At 41.7% G+C, this 16,731-nt stretch overlaps 1 long non-coding RNA gene across 2 annotated transcripts in view; it reads right to left on the bottom strand.

Annotated features, from left to right (window-relative positions):
* LOC120369305 overlaps window positions 1-16,731 on the bottom strand; it is a 128,172-nt gene that overhangs the window by 10,202 nt on the left and 101,239 nt on the right. The window lies entirely within an intron of this gene.

Here is a 16,731-nt window from a genome sequence, read left to right as displayed (position 1 = left end):
AAAAAAATTGTTTAGGAAGTCTACCAGTGAAAATGTTTCAATGAATTTCATTAAAAAAAAAAATTTACCTGCAGGATTTATGATTCAAACCAGGGGTAGGCAACCTATGGCACGTGTGCCGAAGGCGGCACATGAGCTGATTCAGTGGCATTCACACTGCCTGGGTCCTGACCACCAGTCCAGGGGGCTCTACATTTTAATTTAATTTTAAATGAAGCTTCTTAAACATTTTAAAAACCTTATTTACTTTACATACAATAATAGTTTAGTTGTATATTATAGGCTTATAGAAAGAGACCTTCTAAAAACGTTAAAATGTATTACTGGCATGCGAAACCTTAAATCAGAGTGAATAAATGAAGACTTGTCACAGCACTTCTGAAAGGTTGCTGACCCCTCATTCAAACAATGCAGCAACCTCAATATATGAAAACTAAAAAATTAATTAAAATTTGATTGTAAACAAAAGTGAGATAAATTAGTCTCACTGCCCAAGATGGCTATACTATACAAAAGGAAGAAAAGAGCATAAACGGTGAAAAGTAAATTTAGATCTTTTTACTTTTGTTTTTACAATCTACATTACACAGGGGAAGAAACCATTTAAATTGTTGGTGTAACTTTTTTTTTAAGGGAGGATTGACTACTAAACAATAGGGCAAAGATACATTAAAATCTTTTAACCTGGTCTTTTTTTTTCCCAAGCCTCTTACTGTCAAAGAACCTGTGAGTGTCCTTTTAGTTTAGATGAGCTTTACAAATAAGTGTTCTCTCTCATTCTTTTCTAATACCCAACTGAGGGCATTCTTAAGAATTGACCATCTTACAGTTACATGTTATAAAAAATATTGTAAACTAGAACTTGAACAAGCACGTATTAAAGATTCCCAGAAGTTAAGAAGGAATATAACTTATAATGTACTCTAAAGTCAGAAGAGAAACAAAATGCAAACTTGTTGCTTGGCAATTATAAAATCCTGAAAGGTGAGAGAGATTCATATTTGAAATAGACATATCTATTCATATTTGAAATAGACATATCAGTGTTACTTCTACTGGTTCTTTGATTTTTATTTTTAAATTAAATCTCTCCTAGATATGATAAAAATCTTTATTAGAATCTACAGGCTACCAAAGTGACTTGGCTTTTCACTTGGTTGACACAAGAGCTGCAGCCTTAGTCAAGCATAACAATATTTTCACAAGATATATTGTTAGAGGCTGAAGTATCTGAGAGTAGCCACAATATCCATTTTTTTTTGTTTCTTTAAAAGACAAATTAATTTCTCTTATGTGCCTACAGAAATGTTCTGAAAATTAGTTACTCCCAATCACCTTTTGAAATTCCTTCTTACAATGTATTAACTTTATTGATAATAAAGCCATAGGAAGCATCCTTTAAAATGCAGCTCAGAAACAGTCATAAAATTCCTTTTCCAGTATGTTTTAAACACACTGTAATAACTTTTTTTATATATAATAATAAAAATAGTGCACTTCATTTACGTGGAGCCTCTCCATGTGCAACTCACATATACTGTACAGTGTAATAGTCAAATCCTGTAACAGGAAAAAATCATACCCCCCCAAACCTCCAAATCATTGAGCTGTGCAGTATCCCTTAGGAAATGTCACTGCAAATGAGCTGTGGTGCTTTACTTCTTAGGGAGCAGACTATTCAACAAGTCATGAGCTGCAGAAGCAAACTATTATGGCTGAGTTGTGGTATTTCAGGCCTTTGCTTTTCTTTGGATTTTGATTTATGGAAGTAAACAAGGCTCGATAAACTCTCATGACTAAAATTGCAGTCAGCCAAGACGGTTCAGTGTCAGTGCTGCCCACATCAGCATAGATTTGGGTTCCTCCTCATAAGGCCATTAAAGCGATCTCCCAACCAAATTTCCATGCATCATTACAAGCAAAACTAAGAATTGTGTCAAATGTTGGTACATCCCCATACCTGGGGTCTCAGCCTTTGAGGTGGCTAATTTCTATGCAAGTGGCTAAGGCAGGAGGTGCCAAGAGAGGAACATCTGCTCCCTGAAGTGTCTTTCTTGAGACATTCAAATCCAGGCAGTTCCATGACAAGACCTCTGGTTTTTTCCCCATTGAATTCATGTGCTCAATGGAGGACAGGAGATGGTGATTCTGGATACTAGTATACGCTCTGCAACACTATCACAAGATCTGCTGTTCCAGCTTCCAGGCATCCCTTTTGCTCTGTGTCAGCAGTTATCAGAGATTGCAACACAATCTGAGTGCTTTTTGCCCTAAGAATTAATACTTCTTGTTCAGTCTCACTGCCATGCCATGGCTAATGGAAGAAGCTGAGGCTTTGTAATGCCCCTTTTCCTCTTTTATGCTTTCTAGAGTTTTTAGATTTGTAGGCGTTTTTTGGTCCAGTTTAGTGGTTGATTCCTATCGCTGTCAGGGGAACAATCACTCTTCCTACATAGTTCTCCCACTTCTGTCTTAGTATTCAAAGAGGGCCTCAAGCTCCTATTTCCCTCACTGTCCAACACGCAATTGAAGAGGAAATGCAGGAAGTCAGCCCTCAGGGAGCCCAGATCTTAGTCACTGAGGTACCTGAGAAGAGAGTGGAGCTTCCCCCGCTGGAGTTGGATGGGTCCAAAGGAGGTTGGGGAATACTTGAATTTATACTGCTGGAATTTTAGAGAAGATTGCCATGCTTGCTGGGTCCCAAGCATTGCGGAAAACTGACCTGCCCTTTTGGAAGTGTTTGGGTGAGTTTTGCCTGGTGGGGAAAGAGGTGAAGCTCCAACTCACCATTCACACTTGGCACCCTTTCCATTGGCAGAGCAATGGTGGTGGACTGGGAGCAGAGCTTGCAGAGTTACCTTTCTGTGGCCATTTCACAGATGGAGAACCGTCTCACATTTACTTGCTCTGTTTGACTGGATCTGCCATGCTGGGGGAGGGAGGAGCAAACCAGCGTGGTGGGTGGGTCCTGTTCCTGGAAAGATCCCTTAGGTTGTATATTACTGTTTTTAAAACTCAATATTTTTCCACCAGGAAAGAAGAGCGGTAACGAGAGGACTGCTTGCTACTGTCCTGAATTGACTTTAAAAGCCTTGAATTGAAAAGGAGGCAGAGTTGCGCTATCAACCTGGTCAGAAGCCCTGAAACGGAATGTTTGGCCATAGACTGTTTGGGGCTGATGAAGTCTCACCACTCATGAGGAAAAGTCTTAGCTTCTTCCAATATCTAATAGCAGAAATGTGCATTCCTAGTCCTGTTGGCTTGAGGGAGAAGGCTAGAAAGTGCTATGTTGCAATTCACAGTAATGAAAACCTGTTCTGGCTTTTTATTTCTAAAAATTCTGGCCCTTATTTCTAAAACTTAAAGATGACAAATCTGAAGGGGTTAACATTCTTGCTCTTTATGCACTCCCCACACTTAGGGTGGCATGTAGATACGGGCACTACACATATAGCTACGTGCCACAGTAAAAGCAGACTGTGTCCACACATCACTGTTATGTGTAGCTACAGTCAGCAGCAAAAGGCTGTGGCAGGAGGGAGGCAGCAGGGAAAGGCTTCAGCAACAAGCTCTGCCGGAGCCTTTCACCACTGCCAAAGCCTTTCACTGCAGTGGGGAAAGGCTCTAACAGCAGGGAATCAACAGGACACTATGCTGCTAAAAATAAGTGTAAATATGGGAGGCACTTCTTCAGCAGGTGGAGAGCAGTGTAGGTTATATATACCCTGGTAGTTTAGAAGTATAGGGCACTCTACTTGACTAAGCTGGGCCTCACTGTCTGCACTATTTATACCCATGCTAGCTGGGCATGTATTCTACATACCTCCATAAGCACAGGCATACCTTTAGACACAAAGCTGTTAAAAAAAATAAAAATCAGATCTGTGTTCTTGAAGCTGCCAGGCTTCAGTCCTTACATCTTCCAGACCTCATAAACTCTCTATATCAGGCTCAGTAGAAGTAGTATTTACTACCAGTCTTACTCTGTGGTAAATTAAAAACCAAAAAAAGGAAAGTATCACTCAGGTGGAGGGGCTAAAAGCTTTATTCCTTTTATCTGAGGGGCTTGTTCTTCTAACATCATGTGATAGTTTCTGGGTATTAAGGGAATAGACGCTTTAGAAATGCATGTAATCAAATTAAATCATGAGAGCCTTGATATTTTCCTTCCTGTTCATCTTCCTTTACTAACTGATTGTGCTTAGGTTTGCCAGATGTACCTTTAAGAGGAAGACAGAAAGAGCACTTTGGTCTTTACCTCTAAATCCTTTTCTCTGGGAGAAGGTCAGGATTACCAGAACAACCCTGGAAGCAGCATGTAAAGCCTAGGTTTTAAGAATGAAATGCATCTATTTAAGCTGAAAGTATCAAAAGCTGATCATTACCAGAGGAATTAATGTCTGGATTGCTAACTGGATGTTCTAGAGTCTTTTTTTTTTTTTACAGCTATTCACATAAACTGTTTTAAGAAGCATATGGTTGTGGGTCTGGTGTCACCGTCTGGGAGTTGGCTCTAAGTGCCTCTAACTCTCTTGATGGAGAAGAGGACCCACGCCCATGTTATAGGGTGGTCAGACATGCTACATCAAAGGAAAGTTTATAGGTAAGACCATTTTTAATCTAATAGCTCATTATATATAACTTGTATATTAAAATGAGTAGTCCAGAGAGTTTCAAATGACTTTGGGTTAGTTGCCTTATGATATTAAGCGTGGCCTTAAGCGTATATACCATACTAACAGAAATATAAATTCATCCTTGCTGGAGTAGTGCCTAATGGTGTCTGCAGAGTACAAAACTGGCATCGCACATCTAGCTCCAATGTATCAGAAAGTCATCTGCATTGAGTATGGTGCTTGAAGATTTGGTTTAGAATTTGAATGGAAACTATATCATGCCACTTCTCTCATTCCAAGAATATACTAGTCAGTTTCCATAGCTTATGCTTAATTTTGAAATATAGGTATTGCTCTGTTATGGCTTTCATGAGAGGAAAACACTATTATGGCTGAGATACAGTTTCTGTTCTAATTCCCTTCTTTCACTCTTCATAGGGGATGATGAGTCAGGTGGTCTGAGGCTGAAGGAGCTTGATTGGAGGATAAGTGTATTTGGATTATAGTTTTATTGGGCAATATTTTCAGGTAACATGATTTTGGGTGCCTCATTTTTGGGGTACTTGGGAGTTGAAAATAGTTAGGCTTTTCAGAATGTGCTGTGCATCCACCTTCCAAAAATCAGGGTCCTTTAAGATGTTTTAAGTCAGGCATCCAATAAAGCACCCAAAGTCACTTTAGAATATCTTGGCCATGGTCTTGTTTTTAGGTCATTATGCAGTTCTATAATTTCAAATTTACATAGCAAATTAAAAAGGATTACTTTCTCAGTATATACTTAAATTTGGCCTCGGTTTATATATTTTAAGTATTGCAAAAAATGCTTAGACAACTGGATAAGTGTCTGTCTTTAAAAATTAAATTGGAATAAAATAGAAAAAATAAATGTTCTAAAAAGGAAGTTCTTTATAGCTGAAAATTTCCATTCTTGGTACTAGCTTTTAGTTTTCTGATGTTGTAATTGAAACTTTGCTTTTGCATAACTCAACAAGAAAATGGAGAAAATCTTGACGCTAAAAACTTAATATTTAGCTTGTCTTGTGAAATCTGTCCAGTATTCTTAAATTATGAGGATGTAAATTTTTTGTTGTTGTTGCATCCAGACTTGATCTTAAAAAAAACCCAGCCTTGATCCCATCACCTACTCACACTATTGTCCCATTTCACTTCTTCCATTCATCTCCAAACTGATGAAGTGCACCAGCTGCAACTGTTGTTTGGAATTCTTCACCTCCAGTTCCATCTTCAATCTGACTTCCACACTTCACCAAACCATTCTCACTAAAGCCTCTAATGACCTCTTCTTTGCCAAACATCAGGTCCTCTACCCCATCCGGGGGCAGTGGGGTTCAGGCTTTGAGACCCCCATTCCAGGGCGGCAAGCTCAGGCTTCAGTCCCCACTCCTGGGGTCAGGTAGTAATTTTTATTGTCAGAAGGGAGTCGCGGTACAATGCAGTTTGAGAACCGCTGATCTAGTCTGACCTCCTTTATAACACAGCCTGTAGGACTTCCCTGAATGATTTATATTTGAAGTGGAAGCATATTTTTAGAATAGCATCCAATATTGATTTGAAAATGTCCAGTGATGGAGAATTTACCACAACCCCTTGGTAAATTGTTCCAATGGTTAATCATCCTCACTGTTTAAAAAAAAATTACCTTACATTTAGTCTGAATTTGTCTAACCTCAATGTCCAGCCATTGGATTTTGTTTTGATCCACTCATCCAGTTTTGTTGCTTCTTCCTGGACAATGTCTTCAGAACTTACACAAGAAAGGTTATCTACCCTGCCAAAACTCTTATCCAAGGCCTGGTCATCTTACAACTTGTCTACCATGATCTCCTCCTCCTCTTCAACACCTGAAATCTCTGATCCCCTCAAGTTAAAATGCTACTGGTAAAATCTTCTTCTGGACTTGTCATTCTGTCACTCCCCTCTTTACGTTCCTTCACTGGCTTAAGTTCATCCACTGCATCGTACGCAAAAGTCTAGTTCTTACTTTCAAAGCCCTTCCCGTTTTAACACCATCTTACTTTTAACTCTAGGACCTATGGGAAGGTGTCCTCATGCTTTCATTCTGTGGATAATGCCAGCCTTGAGTGCTCAGTTCTCATCTTTACCAACAACCATGTTCACAGTTTCTCCCATGCTGCCTATTATAAGAGGGAAAAGCTTCAGTGTTTCTTATGTAATGTATACAGTAAACTGCAATCTGGTAACAATTAGACAGGTGGTGAGATGTGATTACTGCTTCAGACCAGATTATGCATATCCTGGTTTTTAGTTTGTTTTTTTACCCATTTTCCCCCAGCTTGCTTATTTGTCTCGTCTACTGTAATACCTTATCTTTTATATTGGAAGTTCTTTGGGGTAAAGATGGTCATTTACCTATATGTTACCTAGATGCCTAGCAGAATGGGATCCCCGATGGGCTAGTTTAATTACACATAAGACACTACATTAGAAGAATGTTACTAAGGTTGCAAAGTCAAGCACTCAGAGGTTAGAAAATGCCAGAAATAATCTTGCCTGTGTAACCTTAATTCAGCCCCCTTATACATGTGCATTATGGTAGTTTTTAATTACATGATCACATGCTGTTGTTTCCACGAGATTCCTGCCTCATTCATTTCACAGAATTGACAGTGCTCATTTTATGAGAAACTGTTTGATAATTTTTTGCCATACTGTTCAATGTGTGTATCTAAGTGCTTCACAAACATTAATGAATTTATTTTCATAACACTCCTATGGAAGGAGAGGGTGGTATTCTTTCTGTTTCACAGATGGAGCACCAAGGCATAGAGAGAATAAGGTCAAATTGTCTGTATTGTCTAATTTTGGAAGCCCAATTTGAGACACCGAGGACCTAATTTTTCAGAGTACTTAGCATTGTATAGTACTTAATGTAGTCAAACACTGCTCCCATTGAGTTCCTAACCTTTGAGTGTTCAACTTTATAACCTTAATGTTCTTTTAACATAGGTTTTTTGTGTGTAATCTCCTAGGTTTTTAAAAAATCAAAGAGAAAAAACAGAAATTCCATATGTCATCATATTGACATGGTTCATCAGCATGGTTGGAACCTTTAGATCCACCACACAGTCCTCTGTCACTGAGTTAATAGAGTAACAGATAGCAGTAATAGGTGGTTATCCTCTATGAAGACCAGCGCTGAAGGAGGATGGGACACTTGGCAGTTGTTTCACAGATATTTGCTGACAGAAGAAGAATGGTGGGAGTGTTCTCTAGTGGGCACAGACTCTTCTGCTCAATCTCCCCAAGCCTGATCCCTTGTGCCCCATCCTCTCCAACCTGTGCCTGTCCCAGTCCTTTCCCTATTCCACCAGTGGCTGCTCATCTCAATCCCATTCTCACCCAGTTAGTCCAGTCTCCGCTCCTCAGGTGCTCGTCCCATTCTCCTTAACCAGTACATCCCACCCTCACTGCTCCTCACTGTCAGTCCCACTCTTCTCCACTCCCAGCAAGTCTGTCTTCCCCACACCCCATCCCCTGATTCTTTGTCCCCAGTCTCCTTGCCCAGACAGTCCCAGTTCCCACCTTCACTCCTCAATCTGTCACCACCACCCACCAGGTTCCCCAGCCCACTGGCTCCCAGTCCCAGTCTCCCACCCCAGGCTTCTCATCCAGCCTCAATGTCCTTGCCTCCCCATTTCCTTGTCACAATCTCCTTGCCTGCCTAGTCCCAGTTCAACCTCCACTCCTTGTCAGAACTGTCTCCCCTCCCTCGACCTCTTCCCCACCCATCCCATTCATTCCCAGTTCCCCCTACCTGATTCCTCAGTCTTAGTTCCCCCCACTTACACATACCTGCTGTCTCCCCGTCTTCCACTACATTTCCCTCCCCAGCATCCAGACCTAGTCTCCTGGCCTAGCCAGTCCCAGTCTTTGCTCCCCAGGCTCCTTGTCCCAATCTACTCCCCTGGGCCTCCTCTGCAATGTCCTACTCAAGTCCCCTTTGCATTTGAATCTGGTGACTTCCTTCTCCAGGCTGCTTGAGTGCCAGCAGAGAGGTTATTCACAGCCCGGGGCAGGGGGGACAAGGCTCCCACTCTTAGTTCCGGTGGTGGGATCCACCCCAGCCTGGAGCAGCCAGGGGTAGCCATGATAAGGGAAGTCCCCCGTAGCCCTGGGCTGGAGTATGCCTAGTCACTCTGTGGGGAGGATGCTTGTGCTGTCTGGTTACATAGAGGAGCTGTGAGGGGATGGTGCATACAGAGTCTGGTCACGCACAGGAGTTGCTAGAGGCTTGAGCATGGTCATTGAGGACATAAAACTTCAAAGATTTTAGCAGTTACTCTACTGAGCATGTGCAAACTGTGATTTATTTCTAAGGTTTATAACATGGTCAGATTTGGGCACATTATCATGGGGACAGCAGAAGCTACATCCTTGACCCAAAAGGCCACACCTTACCAAATTTGAAGTCCCTCCTCCAAAGCTTGGGGGCAATACAGGTTTCTAAAGACAAGTTCACCAGAGTTTTTTTTTTTTAACACTGAAAAGCATTGTTTTCCCTAGCCTCAATCTCAGAAATGGCTGGACTGTTGTGGCTGACATTTAAAAAAAAAAAAATACTAATCAGCCTGAGGCAGACACCCAGCATGGAAAATTTCAGTCTCAATGGTTAAAGTTTGACAAAGTTTATAAACACATAAAAACAGAGTCTTATAATGGGAAGTGTCAGCAACCTTAATAATAGGCGGTGCTACCAGCCCTGCCTGTAATAATAATCATAGCAACAACTGGACAGCACACCCCTTCTAGTTTTGCATGTGACCTGGAACCAACATTGTAGAAGTGGGTTGGGTTCCAAGGAATTAAATCCAGACATCCTCCCCTCCCACAGCCCCGAAATTCAAAAGTATTTTCAGAAAAGGCTCTAATGGAAATTTAAACTTTTGGAATTTCCTGAATTTTGTGGGCTTGATTTCCCAATCTTAATGCTGCAGTAACATGATTTTGTTTCATGTAACAACTAAGACATTGTCTAAGAAAATGTGATGTCAGAGAAAAAGAACTATGGGTAAGTAAATTATTTCATTTTATCATGTCTACCAGATTTGCTTAATTGCTGAAAGTAGGTATGTGAGAAATAGTGAAGCACACAATTTAAGCAGGCTTCTTTAGCAGCAGTCATGACTGAAATATGTTTTCATCTCTTAACTATGTCTCCAGATCTCTCTGTTGACAGTTTCATTGTCACACTTAGGAAAGGAACACACCCTTTTGTGTTTGTTTCATATTTAGACATGCTTAGACTATATTGTTGTTGGGTGTTGCCTCTTGATTACATTCTGACATCTTCAGTTTCTCTGCCCTTGGTTGGATGCTTATTTTATACATCATAGAGTGTTGGTTTCTTCATTCAATACAGTAAGGCACTGAAAAAGAATATTTTAATTGCCAGTTTCTCAGTCTCCTCTACCGCCAATGAAGCTCTCTCCCACCAAAAATGGGCTCCTCCCCGTCCTTATCATTCTTTCAGGTCACTTCCTTCTCTCCTAAGCCTCATCTGTTGAGTGCTGCTGGTTCTCCATACTTAAACCTGCCCCAATTTTCATCTGCCTTTCAGACATTTCTGCCAATCTATGTGCCCCCTGCTAGAGCTGAAAACCATGGGCAGGTCCTTTGAGAAGCGTAGGTTGCCAGACAATGAGGTTTGCATAAAGTGGCATAAGGGCAATTTTTCATGCAGCCAAGAATCCCAACCTCTGCCCTATATTTCTATTTCAGGAAATCATAAGGAATATCCTACACTAATATTGCCAACCGGCCCTTGCAAAACAGCTATTTCCCTGGTGTTATTCACCTAGGAATTAGCCAGTTTTCAAAGGGTTATGTGTCATGTTCTCTCACACAACACAGGTTTATTTTATGGAGTCTTGATTAATATCTAAAAAAATTACCACATTTTTGGAAACACAAACAAAAAACATGCTTATTTTCAGAAACCTTAAAAAATAACACCAAGGAATACAAGTTTTTCTGTGACGTGTTGGAGTCACTTCACTTCTAACTTTGAAATGAAGTTTTACGGTTGCAGGTACTAGTAACAGACAGACCCCACTGTAGTGAAAATAGCTGTTTGTCCACTTAATTTTTCTCAGACAAGTCACAGTTTTTTTAATCTCTGTCTATTCATCACTTTTGCTTGAATGGGTCCCAGACTTGGTACTATATTGTTATGATTTACTATCAGTTAATCTCAACATCTTCATAGGCCAACAATTACCGTATGGCAAACAGTTTTTCTACCCTGGTCACGCTTGTCTGATCCAGAGGTAGCACAGATATTTCTAGGCTGACCCAGTTCTATTCCCGTTACAAGAGAACAGCTGGCAAGAAGTATGTTTATTACAGCACCTTTTGTCCCAGAAGTCTCAACAGGAACTATACATTAACACTCCTATGCTGTAAGGTCTGTAGGGCGGAAACAGTGCTTTGTGTTGATAGTACATAGTACTATGTGGGTACTCTCTCAGTACAAATAAATGATAATTATTACAGTATGTATTTTTTCCAGGTAATGAACTCCATGAATTGAACACATCTTGTGTCCATTTCACCTTGAAAGTCTTTATTAGCGATAGGGCAAGAGGGACATCTACAGAGTTTATGGTGCAGGTGAATATATTCAGAACACTTCATAGGTTATGTGAATCTTTCTTTTACAGGTGTAGTATAGTTAGAAGATTTGCAATTACCTTCATGAGCATTCTGCAATCTGACTTAAAGGAAAGAGATCTTTGTGTGTGTGACGGGGTGTATCAACCCCGCACTGGCGAAGCAAGGGTTAAAAACTAGTTCTTGACCCAAGGGGCCTCACCCCTCCAAGGCACGCTCCAAGTGGAGGGAGCATTCAAAAGGAGCAGATCAGCTCTGTCTGGGCTGACTAAGGAGAACAGTTGTGTGCAGGATCCTCCTGCCAGGAAGCCATTGGAACTCCAAGCCACCATGGTTGAGCCTCCTAGCTCGTCCAATTCCAGAGACAATGCCAGAGGGACTGGGGCAAGGATAGGAAGCGACCAAGAGAACGCACTTAGAGGTATTGGGACTTAAACCCCTGTTAAGGTACCCTGTGTTGAGGGGCCCTGAGTCAGAAACCAGTGGAGTAGGGCAGCCCCGGATTCCCCTACCCTCCCCACACTCACCACTATGTAACACTGCCCCTGATATTGTCGCTAGGCAAAGTGGCCCTGTGGACTCTCACTGCTAGGTGACACTACCTATGCTATAGCTGCTAGGCGGTGTGGCCTTTGAACTCTCGCCAGTAGGCATTATACCCCAAAGTATTGCCATTAGGCAATACTACCAGCCCAGGGCACCTAGCCAACTCCCAACAATGAAACACAATTTTTAAGTTCCTGCCATCTCCTGGTTATATCATAATAGTTGGTGTTGGCCAGCCTAGGAGAAAATCATAGACTCTAAGGCCAGAAGAGACTGTCATGATCATCTGACCTCCTGCACATCACAGGCCACAGAACCTCCCCCACCCACTCTGTAATAGACCCATCACCACTGTTTGAGTTACTGAAGTCCTCAAGTTTTGATTTAAAGACTTTAAAGTACAGAGAATCCACCATTTACTGTATTTCAAACTAGGAATGGACCTGTGACCCACGTTGCAGAGGAAGGCAAAAAAAAAAAAAAAATCAGGGTCGCTGCCAATCTGAGTTGGGGGAAAATTCAATAAGACCCCAAGCATGAGAGTGAGACCCATCAGCCAGACACCTGGGAAAGAATCTCTGGGCTTGGCTACACTTGAGAGTTGCAGCGCTGGGAGTTTACAGCGCCGGTCATCCAGCTGTGTAGGAACAGTGCTGGTGTGTGGCCACAATCACAGCTACCAGCGCTGGTGTGTGGCCACATTTGCAGCGCTGTTTGGAGTGATGCAGCTATCCCAGCGTTCAAGTGGCAGCAACGTGCTTTTCAAAAGAGGGGGGTGGGGTGGGGCTGTAGTGTGACAGGGAGCGGGGGAGAGAGAGAGAAGGGATTTTTGGAGCCAACATTGTGCGTTTAGCTTCCTGCCTTGCAAAATCAGAAAATGTTCCTGATCCCTTACCCTTAACTCTTAACTGCAAACAGCCTGCATCCAACGGACTCCCTCTCTCCCCTCTACCCCCGCTGTTTCTGTCAAGCAAACACTCACTCCCTGACTGCCTCATTCACAGGGGTTATCTCATTTGTGATTGTTCACAGTCAGGTACAGATTGATCACAGCAAACAGGAGGTGTTTGATAAGCAGCTCCCGGAGCACCGGAGCTCCCGGAGCTCCGAGTTCACAACAAAACAAAGAGAGGCTGCATAACAAAACAAAGAGAGTAATTTAGTTAAAAGCATTCTGGGATATCTGCTAATACCCTGGAGGCCAATAACAGTGCTGGTGTGTGTCCACACTTGATGAGCAGCGCTGGATCACCAGCGCTGCACTCACTACACCCCAAGCAGACCAGGTGTTCAGCCAGCGCTGCAGCCAGGGAGTTGCAGCACTGGATGTGCCTTGCAGGTGTGGACAGTTACTAATTGCAGCGCTGGAAAGCCTCCACCAGCGCTGCAACTTTCAAGTGTAGCCAAGCCCTCTGTAGTAACTCAGAGCCCTCCCCACATAGTGACTCATCTCCAACCATTGGAAATATTTGCTAATAGCAGTCGCAGATGGGGCGTATGCCATTGTAAGCAGTCGTATCAGACCATCCCCTCCATAAACGTATCACGCTCAGTCATGAAACAGTCTCCTTTTTTTGCCCTCACTGCTCCCCTTGGAAGGCTGTTCCAGAGTTGTCCTGAAATTAGTATTTGTATTGTATAAATCTGCCCTATATCCATCAAGTCTAAGGGGTTTGTGTGTTCTAACAGATTTTATGACCTCTCTGTTTCCAGTATTTTATAAAAGCTATTGCTTGATGTTAGTAAAATCAGACAATTTAGCTGTTGCAGGAAATTTCAGACAGTTCCTCCTGCTCACTGAAAAAGTTCAGATAGTAGTGAAGAGAGAGTTTATTCTGCTTTGTTGATTATTTTATTCTATTTTGGATAGAAAAAACTTGGGGTTGTTCTGAAGGACTGTCCTTAGCCTCAGGACTCAGCCTCAATGCTTAGCAGTCTACTTGCTTTATTCCAATGTTCATAATAGTTTGTGTTTGTATATCTGTTCTACTGTCAGTCTAATTTTTCGTTAATTTGTTGTTAAATACTTTTTGGTTCTAAAGATTTGAGTTCTTCTCCTGAGTGAGTCTTTTGTATTGTCTTTTAAGTGTGAAATTTTGGCCTGGAGGGGTTGCACTTTCTTTCTTTTTTTTTTTTATGGGAACATATAAGAAACTTATATCCACTTTTCCTCTTATCCACTTCTCTTCCTCCTCCTACTACATAATTACTGTATTTTGGTCACTTTTCTCAACTTTTCAAAAATAACATGAAAACATTGGGCTTCTTTTTTGGAATCACTGTCTCTAATGATCATTCTTGCTTTCTCTCTTATTTGTCATATTTATTATTGTGGTACCTACCTAATGGCCAACTGAATGCAGGGCCCCATTGGGCAAGGCACTGTGCAAATATGAAATAAGAAACAACCCCTGCCCCCAAAGAGCTTACACTCTAAACAGACAAGACAGACAAACAGTAAGGGAAAGAGGTAGACATACAAGCAGAGTGAACAATGTGATGGTGGCAAATGTCATGTTAATTGTGTGACTTTGTTTTGTCATTTAAATCTTTTCAGTGGGGTTATGCTAGCAGGAGATTAGCTAGCTGGAAAGACAAAGGAAGGGAGGAGGCAGAGAGTTGAAGTAAATACCCTGGAAGAGAGAATATTCAGAGTGAAAACTGCAGAAAACAGTCTGACATCATCAGTGTTCTTCAACATTCTTGAACTGCTTCTGTAGCTGCTGTGCCAGCTTCAGTCTCTCGCTGGTTCCTCCTTGCAGTTTATTTCCCAAAGGTCACATGGGCATGGGGAGGGTAAAGACCACATAGGTCAGGGGTCGGCAACCTCTGGCAGACGGCTCACCAGGGTAAGCACCCTGGTAAGCCAGGCCAGTTTGTTTACCTGCTGCGTCGGCAGGTTTGGCCGACCATGGCTTCCACTGGCCGCAGATCGCCGTTCCAGGCCAGTGGGGGGGGCGGAAAGCGGTGCGGTCAAGGGATGTGCTGGCCGCGGCGTCCCACCGCCCCCATTGGCCTGGGACAGTGAACCGCAGCCAGTGGGAGCCGTGATCAGCCGAACCTGCTGACATGGCAGGCAAACAAACTGGCCCGGCTCACCAGGATGATTACCCTGGCGAGCCGCATGCCAGAGGTTGCCGACCCCTGGCATAGGTCTTCTGCAGCCCTGCTGAGTTTAGGCCTACATGAATAGTGCAGACGGGAGTGTTTCTGTCACCTCTTTCCTCTCTGGTTCATTGAAAAGTCATTATACATTTAACCAACATTTCTTACATTTAAAAGACACCTCTGTCCAACCTGTCTTCTCTTTCCATGCTGAACTGAGTCTGATACACGCCCCATAGCACTTCATCTTCCAGAATGACAGAAAGCCCTCATATGTGGTAGAGCTGACTCTGTGCATCACCGCAGCTGAATAAGTACTAGGGTATGATTTTTTTAACATTATTCAGTTCCTGTGAAGCTTTTATCTATTTCTCTCAGGCATATGCTCATGTTTCATTGACATTCCACTCCCATTGAAATTAGACACCTAAATCTATATTTAGGAACCCAAATAAACGAGGAAAGGATGCAGTCAAAAATATTCTCCTTGTATCTGCTATGAAGTTATGTAGGCATTTCTCCTTGCTCATTGTGGGATCCGAGTTCATAAAAAGCTATATATCTGCAATCACAAATCTAAAGACTGAACAAATTAAAATTATGAATAAGATTTACCTTATTGAAAGGCTTGTTAGGCCTTAAAGAGATATTTATTTATGACCTTTTTAATACTCACTTAAGTCCTGAATTTGCTATCCCTTCCAGTTACTGAAACATCTCATTGCACAGTATTAAGTGGTGGTGAGGGTTAATAAACTAGTTTTTCACTTCAAGATAGCTGATTTCAAATGAAAGTTGAAAACTATTTTTGTAATCTCACTGTAGCCCTTGGTGGACACCTGTTCTTTCCACGCACTCTAAAACATTGGTTAGTCTTCAAACAAGAGGGGTGGCTGGTAATTGACAAGTAAGTGACTTTATAAATCAGGATTTAAACTCATTGGCAAACTTGGAGGTTGAGGTAGGGGAAAGAATTGCCCAGAACCTGCCTGCAATATCTGGCTCAGCTCAATTTTAAAAGCATCATAGTTAACAAATCATCAATTGCTTGAATTATAAAGGAAACATGGATAAGAAATGCTAAAGAACACACACATAAGGGTAACAAAGGTAGCACATAAAATATAGCTTTGTTTAGGAAAACTGCTCTACTGATTACCCATGCAGCTTTCTTAGAGTTTTTTTGATATTGAATTACTTAAGAAAAGGACTCGAGTTGTATTTATTTCATTTTATAGAGTTTTATTAGCCACCATTAACAACAGAAATCAATACGCAGTTATCTTTAGCAACCAAACCTGTATCAAAGAATGAAATCAGGTTTGTTTGACAAGAGCTATTTCCCATAAAACCACGTTGACTAGCATTAATTATATTCCTACCCTTAAATTCTCTATCAGTTGAATCCCGTATCAGCTTTCCATTATTTTGCCCAGGATTGACGTCAGGGTAACCAGCTGTGACGTTATTGATATAAACTAGGACCATATAGAACATGGTTTGCAACCAAGGTCCTGTAGTGGCACCAAATCTTATGTAAAGGGGGTCATATAAGGTGTCTAAAACCAGATTATGGGTTGCTGGTTATGATTATGGTGTCTATATGTATGTATCATTTTGTAGTTGAAGTTATAAGTATTGGCTCTATACTGTCTGTATTTCAAATTTGTGCTGTGTTGCTGGGAAACATCCCAGACAAGTTGGTGTTAGCTCTGCCTAGCCTGCTTGATGGCCCATTAAGGACCATCAGCTACACAACTGACCCATGGAGAGAAGGCAGATACGCCTTGTAACTCAGCAAAGTATGCAGGGA

Source organism: Mauremys reevesii, linkage group 1 (assembly GCF_016161935.1).
Source record: "Mauremys reevesii isolate NIE-2019 linkage group 1, ASM1616193v1, whole genome shotgun sequence".
NCBI classification, from domain to species: Eukaryota; Metazoa; Chordata; order Testudines; family Geoemydidae; genus Mauremys; species Mauremys reevesii.
This window is presented reverse-complemented; position numbering and strand designations above follow the sequence as displayed.